The following is a 24,951-nucleotide window of genomic DNA, read 5'->3' on the forward strand; positions in this document are numbered from 1 at the left end:
CCATTAGTACCACCTGGGAAGCCCGTCTCATGCATAAGAAACGTGTAAAGAGAAATACTTCAAATACGACAAGATGATAGCTATTGTATCTGTGTATTTTGTCAGTATTAGGTTATCATTACAACAACATAATTGCAACATCACAACAAACAAAATTTGCAAGAATATCTCTTAATGGTAAATAACAAAAATTAATTTTAAAGTCTTTGACTGTGTGGATCACAACAAACTGTGGAAAATTCTTAAAAGAGATGGAAATACCAGACCACCTTACCTGCCTCATGAGAAATCTGTATGTAGGTGAAGAAGCAACAGTTAGAACTGAACATGGAGCAACAGACTGGTTCCAAATTGAGAAAAGAGTACGTCAGGACTGTATATTGTCACCCTGCTTATTTAACTTATATGCAGAATACATCATGCAAACTGCTGGGCTGGATGAAGCACAAGCAGTAATCAAGATTGCTGGGAAAAGTATCAATAACCTCAGATATACAGATGACACCACCCTTATGGCAGAAAGCGAAGAGGAACTGAAAAGCCTCTTGATGAACATGAAAGAAGAGAGTGAAAAATCTGGCTTAAAACTCAAAATTCAAAAACAAAGATCAATGTATCTGGTCCTATTCCTTCATGGCAAATAGATGGGGGGGTGGAATGGAGACAGTGATAGACTTCATTTTCTTGGGCTCTAAAATCATGGTGACTGCAGCCATAAAATTAAAAAGATGTTTGCTCCTTGGAAGGAAAGCTATGACAAGCATAGACAGCATACTAAAAAGCAGAGACATAAGTTTGCCCACAAAGGTCTGTCTAGTCAAAGGTACAGTTTTTCCATTAGTCATGTATGAATGCAAGATTTGGACCATAAAGAAAGCTGAACACTGACCAACTGATGCTTTCAAATTGTGGAGCTGGAGAAGACTCTTGAAGTCCCTTGGACTGCAAAGAGATCAAACCAGTCAATTTTAAAGGAAATCAACCCGAATATTCATCAGAATGACTGATGCTGAAGCTGAAGTTCTAATATTTTGACCACCTGATGAGAAGAACTGACTCATTAGAAAAGACCCTGATGCTGAGAAAGACTGAGATCAGGAGGAGAAGGCAGTGACACAGGATGAGATTGTTGGATGGCATCACCAATTCGATGGACATAAGTTTGAGGAAACTCTGGGAGACAGTAAAGGACAACAAAGCCTGGCATGCTGTAGTCCACGGGCCACAAAGATTTGGACATGACTTAGTGAATGAATAGCCACAGTATGTGACTCAAAATTCAATCCAGAATTTTATTTATCTGTAATTGAAAAGAATTAATTCATAATCATTTTAAAATTTTATAGAAAAATGAAACTCAAAGGTTTTATCTTTTAGTTCAGTTGCTCAGTCATGTCTGACTCGTTGTGATCCCATGGACCACAGACACCAGGCTTCCCTGTCCATCAGCAACTCCCGGAGTTCACCCAAACTCATGTCCATTGAGTCGTTGATGCCATCCAACCATCTCATCCTCTGTCGTCCCCTTCACCTCCAGTCCTCTATCTTTCCCAGCATCAGGGTCCTTTCCAATGAGTCAGCTCTTCGCATCAGGTGGCCAAAGTATTGGAGTTTCAGCTTCAACATCAGTCCTTCCAATGAACACTCAGGACTGATCTCCTTTAGAATGGACTGGTTGGATCTCCTTGCAGTCCAAGGGACCCTCAAGAGTCTTCTCCAACACCACAGTGCAAAAGCATCAATTCTTTGGCACTCAGCTTTTTTTTATAGTCCAACTCTCACATCCATACATGACTACTGGAAAAACCATAGCCTTGACTAAACGGAACTTTGTTGACAAAATAATGTCTCTGCTTTTTAATAAGCTAACTAAGTTGGTCATAACTTTTCTTCCAAGGAGTAACTGTCATGGCTGCAATCACCATCTGCAGGCATTTTGGAACCCCCCCCACCCCGCAAATAAAGTCAGCCACTGTTTCCACTGTTTCCCTATCTATTTGCCATGAAAAGATGGGGCTGGATGCCATGATCTTAGTTTTCTGAATGTTGATCTTTAAGCCAACTTTTTCACTCTCCTCTTTCACTTTCATCAAGAGGCTCTTTAGTTCTTTTTCACTTTCTGCCGTAAGGGTGGTGTCATCTGCATATCTGAGGTTATTGATATTTCTCCCAGCAATCCTGATTCCAGCTTGTGCTTCATCCAGCCAAGCATTTCTCATGATGTACTCTGCATAGAAGTTAAATAAGCACGGTGACAATATACAGCCTTGATGTACTCCTTTTCCTATTTGGAACCAGTCTGTTGTTCCATGTCCAGTTCTAACTGTTACTTCCTGACCTGCATACAGGTTTCTCAAGAGGCAGGTCAGGTGGTCTGGTATTCCCATCTCTTTCAGAATTTTCCACAGTTTATTGTAATCCACACAGTCAAAGGCTTTGGCATAATCAATAAAGTTTTATCTTTAGGTTCATTAAAACTGGTTTGGTCCATTTCTGGGATAATTACTGAAACAGAATCCATAAATAAACACAATAGAAGAAATACTTTTGTTGTCTATTACCTTCTAAATCCATGGTTAATTCATGAAACATGTTGTCTGCACACATGAGATACAGAATTCAAGTCATCACATGAAGGGCCTTATTTTTATCCAATTGAATGGAAAATGAATTGGTCCTCCTTAATTTATTTCTTTGAGGAAGAGATATTCACTGAATTTTATTGTTTGTACCACAGCCATTATTTGCTAAAAAGTTTCCAAGTCTCATTTTCCTGCTAGCATTTTGCTGACTAAACCAATCATTAGCAGAAGCAACTATCAATATAAAAGTTGAGGTAGGCTCCATTCCATTCAAACATTTGATTTCAAAAGTTGGACTGCAGTATGCCATTCAGTTAAACCAATAGAAATTTGTGATTCTATGTTCCTTCAATACCAAAACTGTCAGCTCCTTTTATTTATTATTTTTTTTTTTACTGAGGCTGATAAAATTCTTTATTTTCCCTACTTTTATATCTGTTCTATGTTTATTTTATTTTTTAAAATTTGTCAGCTTCTTTTAAAGTCAAGTCTTTGTATCTTATTTTTCCTTCTACAAGCTCTGTCTATCTGCATATCTGTGCTAGGATTGTGTGATAAACAATCATAGGTATCTGCCTCTGGGTCATGCCCATCTACTCCTTTATTCTCTGATCCCCACGCATCCTTGTAACAAAATGGGTGATCTTAAAAAATACATACAAATCAAGAATTACTCATTGCTATAAATCCTCCAAAGACTTCTCATTAAAATTAGAATAAGAGACTAAGTCCTTTTATGGCATACAAGACCCCATATGACATAATTCATATTTCACTGGCCTCATCCCTTAAGCAGAGAAGGCAATGGCACCCGACTCCAGTACTTTTGCCTAGAAAATCCCATGGACGGAGGAGCCTGGTAGGCTGCAGTCCATGAGGTCGCTAGAGTCGGACATGACTGAGTGACTTCACTTTGAGTTTTCACTTTCATGCATTGGAGAAGGAAATGGCAACCCACTCCAGTGTTCTTGCCTGGAGAATCCCAGGGATGGGGAAGCCTGGTAGGCTGCCATCTATGGGGTCGCACAGAGTCGGATACGACGGAAGCGACTTAGCAGCAGCAGCAGCAGCAGCATCCCTTAAGAATATTTTCCATGTTCATTCAGCAAACTCCAGTGATATATAACTGTCCTTTGAGTTTACTGACTATTTTCCTGGATTAGAGTACTTTATACTTTTTGTCCCTTCTTCCTGATGGCTGACTCTGAATCTTTACTGGCTCCTTCTTATCACTCAGATCTTGGTTCAAACGTTGCTTTTTCAGAATGATCTTCTCTGAATTCCTTATTTAAGCCCCAACTATGTCATTCAATTTTATTAGCTCATTTAATTTTCTTTATTGCATATATTGCTCTTTCTAGTTGTCTTATGAGTTTTTTTTTTTCTTTTGTGTACTTCTGTATAGATTTCTACATTCCCTAAAAGAATATATGATAGATAAGGGCAATTGTTGATTAGTGTAGAAAAAATGAAAATAAATATAAAAATGAGTTTTTTCTCTTATCATCAGTCCCTCAGGTTCCTTTCTTGGCAATTTGATTTAGGTTTGCAATCTGTGCATTTGACTTTGACACCTCTCTAGTCCATAAGCTCAGCACAGTGTATCCCAGTCCAGAGTAAGCAAATCCTTGGAATATGCCTTAGTGATCTGGTGACCTAAACAGAAGTGTCCATTTCTTCCACCATCTCCATTCTAATGGTGAAAGAGAACTGATCTCTTTGTAATTATTTTCAATTGATCCAAAACAGTACATTAGGTTATATCAAGGTGAATTTTTTTTTCCCACATGGTAAATAGGCAGTTATAAATCCTCTGCTGGAGCCAGCTGATAATGGCTTGCAAGAGCCAGTTGTTCAATATTCAGAAATTTTGGGAGCCATTGTTAAACTGATATGAAAGAAGTATGAAACTACAAAAATTGGCAACTTGGACATATTAGAGTGTTTTTCTGCTCAGAGATATGGTTTATCAACCTACCATCAAATATATTATCCTTTTTATGACTATCTGCAGGTGATTTTCAGGCTTCCCTGGTGGCTTAGTGTTAAAGAATCTGCCCGCCAATACAAGAGATGCTGGTTTGATCCCTGGGTCCGGAAGATTCCCCTGTAGAAGGAAATGGTAACCCACACCAGCATCCTTGTCTAGGAAATCCCATGGACAGAGGAACCTGGTGTGCTACAGTCCATAGGATTGCATCAGAGTCAAACATGACTTAGTGACTCAAATCTAGTTTTTTCCTTTTGAAGGATGTAATGAGACGTGTTTGTTGAAGACATGTCTAAAGATCACTCACCCTAAAATGTGATCTGTCATCCATAAAAAGCTAGAACTACCCACAGGACTCACTCTTAAAAACACCTAAACATTCTTAAGCTGATGAGGGTGAGTAAAGATTCACTTTTGTGTTAATCATATAGGACTGAAATTGCTGCTCTGCAGCACCATACTCTGACATGAAGGAATAGAGCAGAGAAATAGTAATCTACAATCTGAAAGTGTATGCCTTTAGCTATCAAACCCTAGAGCTCAAAGTAACAGCATGAGCAGTCATCTGTTAATCTTCCATGATAATCAGTCTCTTGGAATTTTAATAAAGCTAAGTTTTGGTTCACCCAATTAAGGAATTTCCTTTGTTATTTCAGTGTCAGTATGCGCTAGCAATATTGGTGTGAGGGGATCATTGTGGCACACAACAGCAACAGGAAGAGCTAGAATTTCCTACCTCTTTCCAGGGAGATAGCTGTGAGTTTCAGAAGCATCAGCCCATCGTTGCTAGTGTTATGAAGAATCAAGGCCAGCTGGCTTGCCATTTCTAGCATTTCTCCTCTTCCTCAAACTGGGGCCTTATGAATCCCACTTTTGATTAAGGACTGTCACGGATTCTGACTTCCCTGGTGGCTCAGATGGTAAAGCGTCTGCCTATAATGAGGGAGACCTGGGTTGTATCCCTGGGTTAGGTAGATCCTCTGGAGAAGGAAATGGCAACCCACTCCAGTACTGGTGCCTGGAAAATCCCATGGATGGAGGAGCGTGGTAGGCTACAGTCCATGGGGTTGCAAAGAGTAGGACACAACTGAGTGACTTCACTCACTCATGGATTCTGAGGACTCCCCTGGTGGCTTGGTGGTAAAGAATCCACCTGCCCATGTAAGAGATGCAGGTTTGATCCCTTGACTGGGCAGATCTCTGTGGAGAAGGAAATGGCAACCTACTCTGGCATTCTTGCCTGGGAAATCCAGAGGAGCCTGGTGGACTATAGTCCCTGGGGTCACAAAAAGAATTGAACATGACTTAATGACTGAAGAACAATAGTTTCTGAACATTAATTCCTAACCTCCAATATAAGAGACCAAAATGTGCTGGGTCATCCAGCACGTAGCCTCCAGGCCAGTCTCTTACTGCGGCTGCAACTGTAACCCAGCATATCAACACAAATGATTAGGGATCTAATCAGAGGGCCTCAGGAGCTATCTGGGAAGGTGCAAACTCCACAGTAGCACAGAAGTTGGATCTTGCTTTTGCACTTCTCCTCTTTACTGGTGACTAATAAAACATTTTTTCCCTTCCATTTTTCTGTAAGAGGATACAACCTATTCCATCCAAGAAGATGGAACAAAAAACAAAGCCTAAGGCACTGTGATTTTGAGAAGCAACAAGGCCAGTACTATGATGCATGGCTGGTTCTGAGAGCATCATCATTTCAAGCATGCAAAGCTCTCCTCTCCATCCAAATCTAAATCTATCTGTAGAAAATCCATGATGGCATGTCTGTTCACCCTTATACAAGTAGAACTTCACATGTTCTAATCACACACTACATGCTCCATAAACTTGGTTGTGGAAATAAACAAAAGCATTTCTCAAAAGAGGAGGCAGAGACTTAACATTTCTTTTTGAGTAGATTATTTGCATTGTCTCTGACATAAAACAGGAAGTTAATCTCATTAGCATGGTTAGAATGAAAATGTATCTGACCTTTCACCTTGAAGTTTCTTTCTTAAAATATGGGCAGATAAAGTGAATACGCTCACCACCTTGCACTCTGACCTGGATAATTGTGGACTTCTCTTCCAGCCCACAAGAATATTTGTCTGACAAAGCCTGGACATTCCCAGAGGACTGGGTAAGCTTAAATAGGGAGGAAGGACAATCAAACAAAGGACATAGGTAAAGTGGTGTAATATCCTCAGCCTAAATAAGGGTGACTACTTTAATTCTTCAGGGGAAGACTTGATTTGAAATAACTGGCAACTGAAAATTAATTTACCACACAGGATGGGCCAAAGAAATCAGTACAGGAGAAGGATACAGAACTGATTTTGGTTCCGCCTCTATCATTTACTAAGCCATATGGAATTAAGTCAATCATATAAATTATGTGGGTATCACTTGTCTCATCTGTAAAACAGGGACCTTAATACTATATTTCTTAAAGAGATTACAGAACAATTCAAACATCACTCAGTAAGCTATTTTAAGATTTTATTCATTTGTTCAAAAATTATTTACTGAGTATAAAATTTTGTAACAAATCTGCAAACGCTAATGTCAGGTATAGTCCTATGGTACCGATAGACATTGTGTGATATGGTACCTATGTTAGTATGACTACTGTTGCTGAGAAGTAGAAAGGGGCAGTAGAATAGTCTTGCCTCACGGTACACAGAGTTCTTTTCCTATCTGGAATTTTGAATGCCAGCAGCTAATTGTATCTACAACCCTCACTTTTCCAGTAGTCAAATATGGATGTGAGAGTTGGACTATAAAGAAAGCTGAGCGTCAAAGAATTGACGCTTTTGAACTGTGGTGTTAGAGAAGACTCTTGAGAGTTCCTTGGCGGAGATCAAACCAGTGAATCCTAAAGGAAATCAGTCCTGCATATTCATTGGAGGACTGATGCTGAAGCTGAAACTCTAATACTTTGGCCACCTAAGGCGAAGAACTGACTCATTTGAAAAGACTCTGATGTTGTGAAAGATTGAAGGCAGGAGGAGAAGGGGATAACAGAGGATAAGATGGTTGGAAGGTATCACTGACTCGATGGACATGAGTTTGAGCAAGCTCCAGAAATGGGTGATGGACAGGGAAGCTTGGCATGCTGCAGTTCCTGGGGTCCCAAAGAGTCCACTGCGGCTGCTGCTGCTAAGTCGCTTCAGTCGTGTCCAACTCTGTGCGACCCCATAGATGGAAGCCCACAAGGCTCCCCCGTCCCTGGGATTCTCTAGGCAAGAACACTGGAGTGGGTTGCCATTTCCTTCTTCAATGCATGGAAGTGAAAAGTGAAAGTGAAGTCGCTCAGTCGTGTCTGACTCTTAGCGACCCCATGGACTGCAGCCTACCAGGCTCCGCTATCCATGGGATTTTCCACACAACTGAGAAACTGAACTGAATTGAACTGACCCTCACTTGACCTCAGGCCAGATAGGAGTAAGAAGGAGCTTCATAAAAGTAACTATGGGAAACAATTATTTTCTGTTAAAATGTATTGACCTTGTGAACCTCAGTGTGGTTGAACTTGTGAGGAATGATAAGGATGGCAAGATTGAAGAAGGCTGCAGTTGCCCATCTTGACAAATGAAGTCTATCTCAGCAAATGAAGAATTGTCTATCAATGTAAATATGATTCAATGATTCAGATTTTCCATTTTGAGCCAAAAGGGCAGGGGGACGTGTTCGAACACTGAAGAGATGAGACAACCACTTTTAATGATTTTTCTAAAGGTTCTAAAAGAAAGTTAAGTTGAAAGTGGTCACCACAGAGCATATAAAATTCCACACCAAACTAGGTCCACAAACTGAACTGAACTGAAGTCGGTCAGTCATGTACGACTCTTTGCAACCCCATGGACTGTAGCCTATCAGGCTCCTCCGTCCATGGGATTTTCCAGGCAAGAGTGCTGAAGTAGATTGCCATTTCCTTCTCCAGGGAATCTTCCTGACCCAGGAATCGAACCCGGGTCTCCTGCATTGCAGGAAGACGCTTTACCGTCTGAGCCACCAGGGCCCACAAATTCCCTCAACTTTTCTCTGACTTGAAGAAATCAACTCCTGCTCTACATTTGCTTGATCACCTGTCTACACGGTGAGTACAAAACTTGTATTGTTTGATAATGCAAAGAACACAAAGGAATTTTTACATGCCTTTTTATCTGAAAACTGAGCTCTACCATGTTTTTGAACATGAACTCTTCTAAGAGGTTTTTAAGCTTAAAAAAGAAAAAAAAAACAACTATAATTTTAAACTCTACTTGGATGGCTTGCTTCTATGGATGTGAGTGTCTGCCTTTCAGCCAGGCCTGCGTATCTTTAGAGTAAACTCAGAGATAAACAACTACAAAACTGTTCTGCCATCATTTCACACCAAAGTTTTCAAAGGGTTGCCTGAGGGAAATAAAATATGTACCAAAATTATCAATCAGTAGCCTCTTTTGGCAAAGATGAACTGAGAGATTTCTGTATTTTAAGGGCCAATGTAGATGAAAGTGAAAAAGTGAAGGTATTAGTCATTGAGCCATGTCTAACTCTTTGTGATCCCATGGATTGTAACCCAACAGGCTTCTCTGTCCATGGAATTTTCCAGGCAAGAATACTGAAGTGGGTTGCCATTTCCTTTTCCAGGGAATATTCTCAACCCAAGGATTGAACCTGGGTCTCCCGCATTGCAGGCAGGGAATGAAAGCATACACAAATTTTTCAGCAATATCTTACACACTTGGAGAGAGACAGACATATTTACCTTGGAAATGCATTTATTTATTGTGCCAGTAACCAGCTTATTAGAAAACTCTAACCCCTTGACAGTTGTTCTGAGGATCAGAAACAGTTCTTAGCCAGGTCAGAAGTTAATATCCAAAAAATGCACCACACCCTATTTTCGAAATCTGCTTCATGACCTTCAAGATCTCTGAACCCAGAGTCTGCCTCAAAATGGACTTAATATACACAAGTCAGTACATGACAGGGATGAGCTTAGAATAACAACCTTCCTTCCTGTGGGAGTCCCAGCTTGCTATCTCTAAGAAACTTCATTACAAAGAACACAGGAACTCACACTGGAGGACTAGCACTTTTAAAACAGTAAGAAATCTGTGTGAAGTAGTCTATAGTCAACATAATATTTCCTCTTCTCCATTCTCTACCTCACTCCTTCTCCTTGCCTCGCCATTGATTCATTTTAGTTCTTGTGAAAAGTAAACAAAAAATATAAAGAATGACAGGAATTCAATCCATAATTGAAGCTTGGGATTTAGTAGAGGGTGGAGTTCAGCCACCTGTCACATCCTGGTTTCAAAACAGAATAAAAATTGATTTCTCTGCATTATGTTGTGGAGACACAATCTTCTGAACCAAAGGTTAACTTAAAATTCCTTACTTTGCATTTCCTGCTTGTTTTCTGGCTTATTTCTGACTCTTAACTATATTCACCTCTGCCTCATCTCTGCCTCTCTCTTCTCTCAACATTTATTCCTCTTCATCCCCTACTGCCACTTTTTATACACCAAGTGACTCTGTTTAATTATTAACATGACCCACAAGTTAAAAAGCAAAAGAGACACATCTTTTAATACCAACGACTTTAAAAAAGGTCTATCTTTAAAAGTGAGTATTTTTAATAAGGTTGCTTGAAGATCTAAAGAATTTATGAATACCACATATATGTTCTATATGCACATTTTATAAAATTCTAAAATTTTCCATATGTATGTATGCATGAGTATATACATATATGTACACACACACACACATATATATACACACATATATGTACACACTCATAGGTATATATCAGTGTGTGTATATTTACCTGCTTTGCTTTGAATAATTACAGAACTCTAATTACATAATTTTTAGAATTATGGTAATCATACACATTTCAGATCTCGATGGTCTACAACAAAATAGAGAATGTAAGTTATACAACCTAGAATAGTGCAGCCGGACACTCTGCTCAAGACGGAGCATTTTTGACAATTTCATCAGCCTCGTTATATGGGAACCTGAGGACTTATATATCTTAATCCATAGTTTGAACATAGTCATTTTAAATGAGTTTTATGATATATCTCGGTTCCTCAAGCTCACTGCTATGGCTAATCTCTGACCCAGGACATATATATATCCAGTGATGTCATTTTACTTTCTTGTTTCTGTGTCTAGATATTTAAAAAAAAAAAAAGAGAGAGAGAGAGAGAGATGTGTTGTTTTTCAACAATGAAAGAATAAATATGGGATGGAGTGTTATATTAAAATGTTAGTCTTCAACTCCAGCCACACCAGTATTTTCCTTTCCCCTATAGTGATTAGTGACTCTCAGCAAAGCAGATACTCTTGGGGAAAAAAGTATTGTTTATGCAAAATAAAATGAACAATTCAGAATGAAGATCTTTTACTAGATCATACACAAATCACTAAAGTAACTAAAAGTGGGGTGTGGACCTGGCTGAATCTAAAAATGATCATCTTAGTCTTTGCAGCAATCCAATTACCATTCATTTATATCAGCAACTTCCTCCTGCCCTGCCTGCATGAATGATTAGGCCCTGCTTTATCTGACTTCCTCTCCCTGAAGGTTTTGAGAATAATAGATTCCTTCCTTGTTTAAAAAAGAAAACAACAACAAATCCTCTTTATAGTGTGTCCCTGAAATATCAGTCATTTCATCTCATCTCAGATTCTGCTTTTTTTCCAGATCTTATGCCTGCTTCTCTTTTGCTGACCTTCAACAGAGCTCTATCACCAAGACTGTTTTTCTATGAATGACAGTTATTGAAAATTGCTAGAATTGACTCTCATGCTGAAGCTTAAGACTAGTGAAGCCTAATTTTCACTCCTAACTTTTATAGCTCCCCCTGGTACAATTTTGATCTCAGGGTTCTCCAAGCTTCGGAAGGTCATCCTAAGGCCAGGCTACTACATGATTACACAGAATGGTCCAATAATCAACTATTTCCTCTAACCATTTCACTGATTTTCTCCTCTTCAAATCCAATCAGAATGAGAACTTATAAATGTTCCCTAGACTCATCCACTAAACTTGCTCAATCAATCTCTTTTCCGAGATTTTTTTCATTTCCTTCTCTTAGGCAACACTTAATTTGATTCAACTTCCCACTTATTTGAACTCCCTCCTTTTTTTAAACAGAAACAAATAGAATATCCTTTCTCAAATCTCCCATTATTGTATATGAATCCTATTTCAATGTTCACTCATCTTTATTCATCCTTTAGCAACTGCCATGGTCATATTATTCTCACCTCTACTACAAAGCTATAGGTAGAATGTGCTATGTTTATTTCAATATACTTTCTTGGAGTCTCTTTTCTACATGTGTTGCATAGCCATAATTGTTCTTCTCCTAAAGTGTAACCCAACACTTCCAAGAGTTATTTTAATATGACTAGTGATCCAACATCTCTATGAAGAAGTGGGACCATTAAGTTTTTTCTCTTGTGATTGTTTGTTCTTTGTCTTGTTTCATTGTTAATAACTATCTCTCCAAGTATTAATTAAAATTGTCAAAGTCTTCATGATATTTTCTTTATAACCTCATTCTTTCTTGATACCGTCTTCCATGTTTCCTTCACATATAAACACACTCAGATCGAAGCACATATATGTGCAAGTCAGTAGACAAGAAGTAATATGCTTTGGTTGTTTTTGTTTTAGTGCCAATCCATAATAATGAGAAGTGATGGAAAAAGTGGACAAGGATAATGACAGAAACACTACATTCTAGAGCTAAGAATGAGTTTAAGAGGAACAAAATAAAGAGAACTATGACAAAGACCCAATAGAGAAAAACTGGCTGCTTGTCTTGTAACAATTTAAATAATAAGAGCTGAAGTTATAAAAAGCACACTGCAATTTGCATCTACCAACATTAGTAGGCTATTATGGCTTGTCTTGCTCTGTGACCCAGCCGACCTGACAAAGATTATCTACTCTCACACTTCAACTGTAAAGACTGTACATGTACTTGCCTTACAAATTTTTTGAAGCTAGCAACCTAGAAACATGAACCAGAAAATTACTGTATATTTCATCCTCATATTTTTATGCATTTAAATAGCTCAAGTCATTTTTCTTTATATAACTTCCTACTTATGATAATCATTTACTAGAATGACTCTTTCTTTTTCCAATATAGGAATCTATTACCTTTGAAGCTGAATCAGTATTTTGAATCTGCTTGAATACCATGAAATTGGCATCTACCAAATATTGGATCTAGGAAAAGGTTAATAAAAGTACTATAAATAATTACTATTTTGTGTATTGCCATAATGTGACTGTCGCCCAAATTGTACAGAATTCAGCTTTTAAGGAAATTTGTCCCTGCACTTTATTTTGTGTCCGTATTTTCATTTTTAAGGCTTCTCATCACCTCACATCTGCATATATATTGTTTCTTTACACCCTGTGATTCTTCATTTTCCCTCTGACCAGTTTGTCTTCTTTTTCTCAATCTTGTCATTCTGGATTTTTATCTTCTCACAAGTGCCAAGGCCTGAAATGAAACTGTTATGTTGTTAAAGTGAAAAGGATGAATATCATTGTTGAAGAAAATCCTTGTAATACAGTATTGCAGTATCATTTGTTTGAACTTTTTAATATGCCAGATGCTCCCTGAAATTATGATTTTAGAATTAGGAGTGCTATATAGTTTAGAAATTTTCTCTTTTTCCTCTTTCTCTCTCTTTGAAGGTCATCATATTGGAGGATATAAACATGCCGCCCTAAAAGACCTGATGAATGCAAATATTGTTGGGTCAGACAAAGATGTATGCTATTCATGGTGAAAACATGAAATTTGCCAAAGAATTCAATGGCAAGAGATCAAAGTTAAAACAATATAGATTTAGGGAAGGACTTTTGGCATAGAGTAAGGCATTCTTATGTGATAAATTGTCCTGTTTACTCTAACTGGTTTCCATTTTGTTTGTAGTTTGATTTAGCATCAGAGAAATTTAGCACCCCCAGCTCCCATCCTTTAATATAACTGCTAACATAATCATCAAACCAAACATAGTTTCTTAAAGAATATCTGCAACACATGAGTGGCTATGTGTTGTAGAGATGAAGAGATAAAGGCATGCTCTCCACTCAAAGTGCACTGTACTCCTGAAGATATTTTGACTACTCTTGGCTTACTCAGGAGTAGCAGATTTAAACTCTAAGATACTCTCTCATGTTATTAATGTTGGCTGTCTGATGGGACATGAGAACTTCAAAGCTAATGTTTCACGGATACTTAAACATTTCCCTAAAATCTTCTAGTTACTTAATGTGAAAGAAGATTAAATCTACCTATATACCTACTTACCTACCTATCAACATACCTACCCATCTACTATTTATCAGTCTTCTATTTCCTAATCCCTCCTCTTGTCAAACAGCAGAATATACTATACTAGATGATGATGTGACAACAAATAGCATCTCGGGGGCTCCAAAGGAATATGTTTTTTTGTCTTCTCTCATGTATGCACATTTTGGACAAATGACAGCTCTGCCCCACATCATCAAACAAGTGTCAGGCTCACGGAGAAGTCTATGATCTCTAGGTTTACAGCAGAAGGACAAAAACAAAAGGCAAATCATGTTATGGTTTTCAAGCCACCAGCTTAAGAAAGATATTCACACTTCTATTTATGAGTCAAAAAGCCACATGTGGATATAACAGGTTGGGAATAAACCCTCTTTTCTCAGGGAGGTTCACTGAATGGCTGCAGAATATGTTGCAAAAAGGAATGAATTCTATCAAACATACAATATTTTGACATGCAAGCAATGTGCATTTAGAGTACCCTTTGTATATTTTTTGTCTAATTTTATTGTGAAAAATTTCAAATATACACCCACGTTGAAAGAATTGGGCAGTGAATTCTCATACACACACCACCTACGTTCTACTATTAACATTTTATTATACTTATTTTGCGACATATTTATTCATGTATCATCCCTTTTTTCTAAACAAAGTAAACTGCAGACATCAAAGTATATTGCAGATATCAGTTTACTTTTCCCCAAATATTTCAGCCTGTACATCATTAATGAGAGTTTAGTATTCATAAAGAGTTTTTCAAATAAAATTTACATACAATGAGGTATATGAAAATAAATATTCATTTCCTGAGTTTTTATAGATGCATAAATCTGTTCAACCCAAACCCCTTTTATTATAGAACATTTCTATAGCCCTAAGCATTTCCCTCAAGCCCTATCAAGTCATTCTTAGCCTCCACCCATTTCCAGAAACCAACACTAATTTAATTCATCCTATCTATTCTAACACTTTGCATAAATGAAATAATATAGTGAGTACCTTTTGTGTAAGGCATATTTTTATTCGGCATTCTTTTTTTGATTCACTCAGTATTATATTTATAGGTTAATTGTAAGAATATACACAGTTTATTCATTCTCATGTTGATGGACATCTCATCTATGCCTTTTTTATTGTTGCTGTTTTTAATTTATTTTTGATTGGAGGATAAACACTTTACAATGTTGCATTGGTTTTGCCTTACAACAATGTGAATCAGCCATAGGAGAAGGCAATGGCAACCCACTCCAGTACTCTTGCCTGGAATATCCCATGGACGGAGGAGCCTGGTAGGCTGCAGTCCATGGGGTGGCAAAGAGTCAGACATGAATGAGTGACTTCGCTTTCACTTTTCACTTTCATGTATTGGAGAAGGAAATGGCAACCCACTCCACTGTTCTTGACTGGAGAATTCCAGGGATGGGGAGCCTGGTGGGCTGCCATCTATGGGGTCGCACAGAGTCGGACACAACTGAAGCGACTTAGCAGCAGCAGCAGCATACATATATTACTTCCTTCTTGAACCTCCCCCTCCCAAAACCCCTTCCCAATCCTATCCCTCTAAGTAATCACAGAACATCTGGCTGAGCTCCCTATGTTTACAGTAACTTTCCACTAGCTGTCTATTTCACATGTGATAATGTATATGTTTCAATGATACTCTTCTCAGTTCATCTCACCTCCTTCTTCCCCTGCTGTGTCCACAAGACTGTTCAGCTATTTCTAATATTTTAATTATTAATAAAATGTTGTGTACATTTATATACAAGTCTTTTGGTGGATATAAGTTGATATTTCTTTGGGGGTAAGTTCCTATGAGGGGAATCACTGCATCAAATGGTAACTATATATTAATAAGAAACAACCAAAAAGTTTCCCTAAGTGTTTACATTTTAAATCTCCTCTAGCAGTTACTCATTAATGGCCTCACTGATATTTTTAAAATTTTACTATTTTAATGTCTGTGAAGTAGGTTCTCAATGTAGTTTTAATTTGCATATCCCAACTGAACATTGTGCTGGGGATAATTTCATGTACTTATTGGCCATTTATAAGTCATTTTTTATGAAATGTCAAATCAAATATTGCACCAGTTGATTTTGATTGTGTTATTTTTCTTATTATTACTGATTGAATTCTAGAAATAGATAATTTGTCAAAACATGCCTTACAAATATTGTCTTGCTGTACATGGTTTACATTTCATTTTCTTAAAGTCTTTTGGTAGTAAAAATCTTAAGTTTTGATGAGTCACACTTACCACTTTTTCTTTTAAGTTTAATGCTTTTTGTGTCATACCAATAATCTCTATCTGTCTCTAGGTTGTGAAGCTATCTTCTATATTTTCTTCTAGAAGCTTTATACTTATTGAATTCAATTTAGATTCATGATAAATGTCTTTATGTTTCATTTCAAGTGATTTCATCGTTCTTTTTTTTTTTTTTTTTCAAAAAAATATCTAGTTTTATAAACTAACTCATTTACAAAACAAAACAAAAAATCAACTTACGGTTATCAAGGGGGTGGGAGGTGGGGGATAAATTGGGAAACTGGGATTCACATATACTCACTACTATACATAAAGTCGGAGAAGGCAATGGCACCCCACTCCAGTACTCTTGCCTGGAAAATCCCATGGACAGAGGGGCCTGGTGGGCTGCAGTCCATGGGGTCGTATGGAGTCGGACACGACTGAGCGACTTCACTTTCACTTTTCACTTTCCACTTTCATGCATTGGAGAAGGAAATGGCAACCCACTCCAGTGTTCTTGCCTGGAGAATCCACAGGGATGGGGGAGCCTGGAGAGCTGCCGTCTATGGGGTCGCACAGAGTTGGACATGACTGAAGCGACTTAGCAGCAGCAGCAGCATACATAAAGTAGATAACTAGTAATAACCTAATGTACAGCACAGGGAACTCTACACAATACTCTGTAGTGATCTATATGGGAAAAGATTCTTAAAAGAGTAGATACATGTATAACTAATGTACTTTGCTTTAGAACAGAAACTAATACAACATTGTAAATCAACTGTACTCTTATAATAATTAATTTTTTAAAAACCTCCTGAAATCATCTCTGCTAAGTACATTTTCAAAAACTCAAAAAAATAATAAAACAATCTAGTTTTCATAGCACTAGTTGTTAGAACACCATTTCCCTCCAGCATGGTAGTACCCTTTTGAAAATCAACTGGCCATATATATGTGAGCTCATATTTTGATTCTCTGTATTTATACCAATATTATATTGCCTTGAAATGTAGTTTTCATTTAAGTACTGAAATAAAGCGTGTGTGTGTCCTCCAAATATGTTTTTATTTTTCAAATCTATCTGGCTATTCTAAGTTCTTTGCACTTCTAACTGAAGCTTTAAAATCAATCTTATGATTTCTACCAAAAAAAAACCCAAAAATCTTTCTGTGATTTTGGTTGAAACTGTGCTAATACTATCAACTTGAGGAGAGAGGACAGTGTGATAGATTAAAGACAGCCACAAAATTTTACTACTCCTCCTGTTAAGAGAGAGTTTCTCCCCTTTAATCGAGGGCTGGCATAAGCAATAGAACACAGAAGCAGTGACTCAGTGACTTCTGTAGTTGGGTCACAAAAATACCATGAATTCTACCTGATACCTGAGTTTCCACCTAAGGTGTATGTCTCATCACTTTGGGAGAGTCAGCTGGACATCTTTACCTTATTCCCAATTTTAGGGTAAAAATGTTCAATATTTTTCCATAGCATAATACTAGATATAGGATTGTCATATATGTTGTTTATTGTGCTTGGATGGATGATGGCTCCCCGTGCCAAGATGTTTAAATTCTAATTCCTGTGACCTGCAAATATATTATCTACACGGTAAATGATATTCTAAATATAAGTAAAGATTTTGAGATGTGTAGATCATCCTGGATTATCCAGGGGGCCCAATACAAAAAACAAGAGTCTTCATAATAGGGAACTGGAAGGAACAAGGATAGGAAAGGAATATACAGGGACAGAAGCAGAGGTGGAAGTGATGCAGTCTTAAAATGGAAGAAAGAACCATAAGCTAAGGAATACAGGCAGCCCTTAGAAAATGGAAAAAGACTAAAGAGCCTCTGAAGTATCCAGAAAACAATACAGCCCTATGACACCTTGATTTTAGATTTCAGACTTTCAAATCTGTAGAAGATAATATTTTATTATTTTAAGCAGATAAATTTGTGGCAATTGGTTCCAGGTGCAATGAGGAAATAATTCCAGATTTAGAAATAAAAATGTTACTGCAAGAACAATATTAAAACCAAATGGTAAAAGTGAGCATTGTCTTATTCCAAGTTTTAGGGAGAAAGTTCTTAACATTTCACCATTAAGCATAATGAAAGATGTATACACACATACACATACACACACACACACCTTTTATCAAAATTGCAAGGAGAAATATCAACAACCTCAGATATGCAGATGATACCATCCTAATGGCAGAAAGCAAAGATAAACTAAACAGCTTCTTGATGAAGGTGAAAGAGAAGAGAGAAAAAGCTGTCTTTAAAAAATATTCAAAAAACTAAGATCATAGCATTCAGTCTCATCACATCACAGCAAAGAGATGGGGGGAAAGTGGAAACAGTGACAGATTTTATTTTCCTGGGCTCCAGAATCACTGCAGACAGTGATTGCAGCCATGAAAGTAAAAGATGCTTGTTACTTTGGAAGAAAAGCTATGACAAATCTAGACAGGGAATTGAAAAGCAAAGGCATCACTTTGACAACAAAGGTCCATATAGTCAAAGCTATGGTTTTTCCAGTAGTCATGTACAGATGTGTGAGTTGAACTATAAAGAAGGCTGAGTGCCAAAGAACGGATGCTTTCGAACTGTGGAGCTGAAGAAGGCTCTTGAGAATCCATTTGGAGTGCAAGGAGATAAAACCAGTCAAGCTTAAAGAAAATCAACCCTGAATATTCATTGGAAGGACTGATGCTGAAGCTCAAATACTTTGGCCACCTGATGTGAAGAGTGGACTCATTGGAAAAGACCATGATGCTGGGAAATATTGAAGGCAGGAGGAGAAGGGGTGACAGAGGATGCAACAGATGGATGGATGGCATCATCAACTCAGTGGACATGAGTCTGAGCAAACTCTGGGAGATAGTGAAGGACAGGGAAGCCTAGCATGCAACTTAGGGACTGAATAACAACAATATCTTTTATCAAGTTTAGAAAGTTCTCTTCTAACTGTGAGTCTTCTCATCATAAATGGATATGAATTTTACCAAGTTGTTTTTTTCCTGCATCTATTAAGATGATAACATGAATTGTATCTTTTATATAAATTTCATTGATTGATTTTTGAATTGTATTTGGGATACATGCTTACTTGTATTGTAATAGTTTTCATTTCTTTTTTCTTTTCATATGGTCCTTATTTAAATTTGCTGATATTTTCAGGAGGCTTTTACATCTATATTCAAAAAGATATTTACCTATAACTTTTGTTTTTTATCATCTCTTTACCTTGTTTTGGTGTTAGGTTATACCAGTGAAAAATTCAGAAATTATTTCTTCTCCTTTATTCTGAGTTTATGTAAGGGCATATATATTTTAAATGCTAGAAGAATACATCACTTAAACCATTAATCTGTAAAAACGATTATGACTATAAATTTAAGTATAGGCTTATTCTTCTGGAGAAGGGATAAGCTACCCACTCCAGTATTCTTTGGCTTCCCTGGTGGCTCAGCTGGTAAAGAATCCACCTGCAATGGGGGAGACCTGGGTTTGATCCCTGGGTTGGGAAGATCCCCTGGAGAAGGGAAAGGCTACCCACTCCACTGTTCTAAGCTGGAGAATTCCATGGACAGTCCATGGGGTCGCAAAGAGTTGGACACGACTGAGCAACTTTCACTTCACATAGGCCTATTCAAATTTTTATTTCTGTGTGTAAATTTTAAATGTAATTCTTAAGAAATTTGCCAATTTTGATTTATTTATTAAATGTATTGATATAAACTTTTTGGGAAACAAATGGTCCTTTCATATTTTGACATGATCAGGGCTTTCAGAAGAAAAATCTACTGGCAACCTGGGTTAAAGGATCCGTGAAAGGCAAACAATCCTTGGCAGCTATTTCTAAGTAAGAGAGGTCTCCGGAGACATTCACATGCTTACATCCCCTTTAGCCATTTGTCTGCATTCCAAAGTGTATTGAACCTAGGAAGCTTCCCCACCTCTCCACTAGCAGGAATTGCTTAACTCTTGTGAGTTCATTCTGCCTTTCCAGAAAGAAGAGAATTAGCTGTTGTGTCAAACATATAAGCCTCAAATTTGTATCTTTAAGCTCCTATCTTGTGTCATGGACACCTCCATACGTACAGGTGATATCTGCCCTCTGTGTACCACTTCATGTGGAGTTGGGGTATGGGGAACCTATCTTAAGAAGCTTTCAAAGTAAATAATAGGTATTCTCTCTGATTTGAATCCCTATGTTTTGTCAGGATAAAAATACATAACAGATGCAAAAGCTTTAACAATAGTTCTTCACACCATTCTGAGTTGTATCTAGATGTGCTTTTCGTTCGATGCACGATACTGGATTCTTGGGGCTGGTGCACTGGGATGACCCAGAGGGATGGTACGAGGAGGGAGGAGGGAGGAGGGTTCAGGATGGGGAACACATGTATACCTGTGGCAGATTCATTTTGATATATGGCAAACCCAATACAATATTGTAAAGTTAAATAAAATAAAATTTTTTAAAAATGTGCTTTTCTTTCTGTTCACCTTACTAAGTGCTCACTAACTTGCTTGTATATCAAAATTAATGCATTTTATTAAATGCTGCTGCTGCTAAGTTGCTTCAGTCGTGTTCAATTCTGTGCAACCCCGGAGACGGCAGCCCACCAGGCTCCTTGTCCCTGGGATTCTTCAGGCAAGAACACTGGAGTGGGTTGCCATTGCCTTCTCCAATGCATGAAAGTGAAAGTGAAGTCGCTCAGTCCTGTCCGACTCCTAGTGACTCCATGGACTGCAGCCCACCAGGCCCCTTCATCCATGGGATTTTCCAGGCAAGAGTACTAGCGTGGGTTGCCATTGCCTTCTCCGTTTTATTAAATGGCAAAATTCAAAAACTTTTTCAATATTTGCCCAATGCCCTCCAACCACTGCCTTCTTTATTGCCATGTTTTACAGCTGTTTACAGAAGGAGAAGTGGTTCAGAATCAGTTACTCCTTAATGGCCTGAAGGAGCATTGCAACCATCCATTTAAATAGTGATGGCTCTGAAATCAATGTATTTGGCCAGATTCCCTCTTCTAATTCCCTCTTCTTTTAATACATATGGTCAATTCTCTACAGGTTAACCATATGATGTCCCACATTGAGTTATCTCAAATTCAAAATCTGAGTCCACGAATAGGCTAATTTGCTCTTCCATCAATATTCTTTCCTTTTATTCTTTGTATCAGAGAACAGCATCACAAATCATCCATACTTCCATGACAAATATGTGAACATCAGTCTAAAATGCATCATTGTGGGGCACAGAATAATGGCCCCCCAAAGTGTTCACATCCTAATCTTTGGAACCTGTGAAACTGTTACCATGCACAGCAATAAAGAGCTTGAAGATGTGATTTATGCAAAATTTTTTGAGGTAAGATTATTGTGGTTTATCCTGGTGGGTGCAGTGTACTCAAAGGGTCTTTAAATAGCAGAAGTGAGTCATAAAGCGGAGGTCAGAGAGAGGATTTTGAAGATGCTATGTAGCTGGCTTTGATGATGGAGGAAGGGGTCATGGACCAATGGATGCAGGAGTCCTCTAGAAACTGGAGAAAGCAGAAAATAGATGCTCCCTTAGAGCCTCCAGATAAAAACAAAACAGAGCCCTCTGTCACTTTGTGTTCAGCCCAGTAAAACTGTTCCAGGCTTTGATCTCCAGAATTGTAAGATAATAAGTGTACGTTAATTCACTAAGTGTGTGGTAATTTGTTACAGTATCAATAGAAAACTAATATAATCAACAATCTCCAACTCCTGTAGAAACTCTCTCACTCTCTTCCTTCCTTATCCAATGTCACTGATTATTCAGGCTCATCCCCAGATCTACTTCACTGGCCTTGAATCCTGTCTCCCTACTACCAGTTAACCTGCAGCGTCCATCCCCCTAGTCATCCTGTCCTAACTAAACTTTATGCTGCTGCTTGAGTAACATTCTATTATAGTTCATTTTGGGCATTCTCTGTTTAAAACTCTCCAATGCATTATTATACTTTCGAGATAACTTCTGATCTTGAGGTTAGTACACAGACCCTTCATTTACACACTTTTTCCTCTTTTCTGTTACTACTGGTCCACCAGCAACAGTGTTACTCCAGCACTCTGTTCTTCACCTTTCTCTACTGCATCTCATGTACAATATATCATATCTCCTAATGTGCTCACAAATATGCTTTCCTCTCTCCTCTTCTGTCTGGGACATTCTGTAAATATCTATTATGAAAAATCTATGAATATAATATCAACATGAACAGCAAATTAATTGAATATTATGCATTTGGTATTCAGATTAAAGTATATGAATACATTTGTTTTCTTTCTGAACCACATATAATATTTCTTTACACAAGGCTAAAGCCTTTGCTTGTCCATGCTACCCTTTACTCAGTATTCTAATGCATATTAGAAACTGGTTAAAGAGTTTATTTTAGAAACGAAACTAATGATAATATACAATTCTTTCATAGCAGTGGTCATTTTCAAACCTACTTCAGCTCAGTTCAGCCGCTCAGTCATGTCTAACTCTGCGACCCCATGAATTGCAGCACACCAGGCCTCCCTGTCCATCACCAACTCCCGGAGTTCACTCAAACTTATGTCCATTGAGTCAGTGATGCCATCCAACCATCTTATCCTCTGTCGTCCCCTTCTCCTCCTGCCCCCAATCCCTCCCATCATCAGAGTCTTTTCCAATGAGTCAACTCTTTGCATGAGGTGGCCAAAGTATTGGAGTTTCAGCTTTAGCATCAGTCCTTCCAAAGAAATCCCAGAGCTGATCTCCTTCAAATGGACTGGCTGGATCTCCTTGTAGTCCAAGGGACTCTCATGAGTCTTCTCCAACACCACAGTTCAAAAGCATCAATTCTTCAGCACTCAGCTTTCTTCACAGTCCAACTCTCACATCCATACATGACTACTGGAAAAACCATAGCCTACTTAGGAAATATTTATTAGTTTAACTACAAGCTATCTGTTTGGAATTATGAGAACATGACTCTTCTTACTGCTTACATACTGACTTTAATTAAAGCCTTTCAGAAATGTAGTTGTTTGTTCTTCATTAAAATATGAAAAATTTGATAAGGTCATAGTTTTCTTTAAAACTTGAAACTTCTTATGTTGTATATATTCTAAAGGAATAAAACTGACAATTATAACAAAGTCCTATCATAAAATTATATACATAGGAGAGAGATCTATAACTCAGATAGAGACTCTGGAGTCAGGATGCCTGGACTCAAATCCCACCTCCGTTCTTTCCTAGCTGTGTGACCTTGGGATTGTTACCATTCTTCTCTGTGACTATTTCCTCATTCTGTAAAACAGGAATAGTAATAGTATCTATCTCAGAGAACAATTGTGAAAATTAAACAACATTTTTAAAGTGCTTAAACCAGTGTCTCCCCATTCTAAGGACTGCAGACATGTAAGATATTTTCTTTATATGTTTATTAGCTGTTTATCATTCTCATAGGGGCTTCCCCTGTGGCCCAGTGGTAAAGAATCTGCCTGTAATTCAGATCACTTGCAACACAGGTGGTACGAGTTCGATCCCTACATTGGAGAAGGAAATGGCAAACTGCTCCAGAATTCTGTCTGAGAAGTCCCATGGACAGAGGAGCCTGGCAGGCTGTAGTCCATGGGTTGCAAGAGTCGGACATCACTTAGCGACTAAACCATCAACCACTAGCATCACCTTATACGGAATGTTTCTTTCCCTTGCAGTATCTTTCTCTGATTTTTCTGATAAAACATGAAAAAGCTTAGCTGGGAACTCAGAAGTCCCTGACATTCAGTTAATATGACAGGTTAAGAGGAAGGATTCCTTTACAAAACCAAACTTTCTATCTGATCTATACAGACCATCATACATTTGCTGTGAGGGTATTAAAGCCTTCCCCACTTGACAAATGAAATTTCATATGCATCATAGATTTACAAGGTAAACGTTGTTGAGATTTACAACTAGAATCCTCAAAAATGTAACTTTATCTTCCAGGAAGTTATTTTTTTTTCCCTTTACTTTATTAGAAATACCTAATAAAGAGAAACTTTTATATGCCTAAATCAAAATGTCAACACTTTCCCAAAGGTCTATGAATGCTATAGTCTGGCATAGAGGCATTCAGATAAATTTTTCAACACCTAAATATATATCTTAACTTTGGGTAACTACAGTTGCATTAGTGAAGAGAGTTTTATGTTTTAAAAAATTATGATGGGGTAGTAGTTTTAGGAGCCCTATAATTTATTGCTTCACAGAATATAATTTTTAGAGAATACCACCTACTATACTTTATGTGGAGAAATAACATATTTGAAGGTCAATTCTGTAATTTATAGTAAGAGAAAAAATGACTTACTATATTAGATTTCCCCATTTGATTCTAGGCGTACCTCCTCGAGACACCTAAGACAGAATTATAGTTCAGGGAGAGCTATGCCTAATTACAGCCCTCGGTCAGAATCTCCATATTTTAACCAATAAAGTGACCTGTAATTGGGTCCATGTCCCAGCTCCTGCATTGTTGGCACCACAACTTTCCTAAATACATCCAGTGAACCTCTCCAATTTCTCTCTAGCAGATTTTATATGTGGTATTAAATTCAATATTTTTATTATATTATCAAAATTACCACCAGTAGAACAGTTTGAAATGAGGGTTCTTACTAATGGCAGCTTCTACTTTTTAGACATTGAAAAAAGTTATCTAAAAAAACTCATGTGTGTTATGTGCAGACTAAAAGAATATCTCATTATATTTTCACA

At 37.7% G+C, this 24,951-nt stretch overlaps 1 protein-coding gene across 8 annotated transcripts in view; it reads right to left on the bottom strand.

Moving 5' to 3' along the window:
• LOC147369038 (uncharacterized) overlaps positions 1 to 24,951 on the bottom strand; it is a 1,156,454-nt gene that overhangs the window by 175,953 nt on the left and 955,550 nt on the right. The window lies entirely within an intron of this gene.

This window comes from Bos grunniens, chromosome 7 (genome assembly GCF_055505025.1).
Source record: "Bos grunniens cultivar Pamir isolate PY7600 chromosome 7, Bosgru_T2T1.0, whole genome shotgun sequence".
NCBI classification, from domain to species: domain Eukaryota; kingdom Metazoa; phylum Chordata; class Mammalia; order Artiodactyla; family Bovidae; genus Bos; species Bos grunniens.